This window comes from Orycteropus afer, unplaced genomic scaffold, assembly GCF_000298275.1.
Source record: "Orycteropus afer afer isolate SDZICR_OR568_19922 unplaced genomic scaffold, OryAfe1.0 scaffold00253, whole genome shotgun sequence".
Lineage (NCBI taxonomy): Eukaryota > Metazoa > Chordata > Mammalia > Tubulidentata > Orycteropodidae > Orycteropus > Orycteropus afer.
In genome coordinates this window covers 3,496,721-3,498,188 of record NW_006921840.1, presented here as the reverse complement: position 1 = coordinate 3,498,188, position 1,468 = coordinate 3,496,721, and the positions used below count along the sequence as shown (strand labels likewise).

Sequence of the window (1,468 nt, the reverse complement as noted above, 5' to 3'; positions counted from 1 at the left end):
TTTGAATAATAGTCATATTAACAGATCTTCCTTGTAGGCGTATGGGTATTATCCTATCACTGACAGCATTGTACTTCAGGATAGATCTTGAAACATCCTTTGTGATGATGAATGCCACACCATTCCTCTTTAAACTGTCATTCCCGGCATAGTTGATCATATGGTTGATTCAAAATGGTCAAAACCAGTCCATTTAAGCTCACTAATGCCTAGGATATCAATCTTTATGCATTCCATTTCATTTTTGATAACTTCCAATTTTCCTAGTTTCATACTTCATACATCCCATGTTCCAATTTTTAATGCATGTTTGCCGCTGTTTCTACTCAATTTGAATGGTGCCACATCTGCAAATGGAGGTCTTGAAAGCTTTGTCTTATCCATATGAGTAAGGCTGGTTTTACTCTGATTATGCAGCTCTTGTCGAGTCCTACTTTGAGAGCTTTCTAAGCTAAGTGACTTATGTTCCTCCTCTATATTGGACAATGTTTCTGGACTGTTCATAAAGTTGCGCAGTAATGTATCAAACAGTGTTCCTCTGCTATTCATAAGGTTTTCCCTGGCCAATTCTTTGAGAAGTAGATGGCCTTCTCCTTCTTCCTAGTCTGTCTTAGTCTGCAAGCTGAGCTGATACCTGTGCACCATGTGCACCCCACTGGGTTTGAAACACCAGTGGCACAGCCTCAAGACTCACAGCAACACATCACCACAGTAGGAGAAACTGACAGACAAGTTTGTCTCCTTTATCTGTTGGACCCCTCCAACCACCCTTACCTGGATCCCTGCAGCTGACTCCTCAATCTATTCTGGTCTCCTTTGCCTTTTCTGTCCTCTCCCTGCCTTCCCACCTCACTGCTTATGGGGCGTGGCCTGGGTTCCCTGTCCTCCCCTGGGTTCTGCGGCTGACTTCCTTGTGTCAATTGGCCTTGATGTCTCTGAGACTATGGTCCTGAGCCCTGAGGCTCAGTGACTTATTTCCTCAAGGGTTTTTGGTTATGGCTAAGAAGTTTTCATAAAGTTGCCCCTTATGCTCTACTATATTCATGGATATATTTGTAGCATATGTAAAGACATATGTAGAAATATCCTCTATCAAACCTGTATATCTTCGTGAATGTAGACCCATTCACTTGCCCACCCCTGTTGGGCTTGCATATCTATTTATGTATGCACTCATAGATTATTGTTGCTATTGTTATTCAGGACTGTATGTATAGTAGTATTTACCTCTGTTGCCTTTGACTCTTATACTCCTCCCAGTATCTTCAGTTGTCTTAAGCATTTTGAATAGAACATTTTAAAATGAGTAGTGATAATGTGGTGTAGCAAATTACTTAGTGTGGCTTTTCTATCCATGTTGTTGTTGTTATATGCCATCGAGTCGCCCCGACTCATAGCGATCCCTCCTTGGGTTTCCGAGGCAGTATCACTACGGAAGTAGGATTGCCCAACCTTCCTTCCGAGGAGT

The 1,468-nt window shown here is 42.2% G+C and overlaps 1 protein-coding gene across 1 annotated transcript in view; it reads left to right on the top strand.

Moving 5' to 3' along the window:
* CFAP54 (cilia and flagella associated protein 54) overlaps window positions 1–1,468 on the top strand; it is a 602,528-nt gene that overhangs the window by 211,020 nt on the left and 390,040 nt on the right. The gene's annotated exons all lie outside the window — the stretch shown is intronic.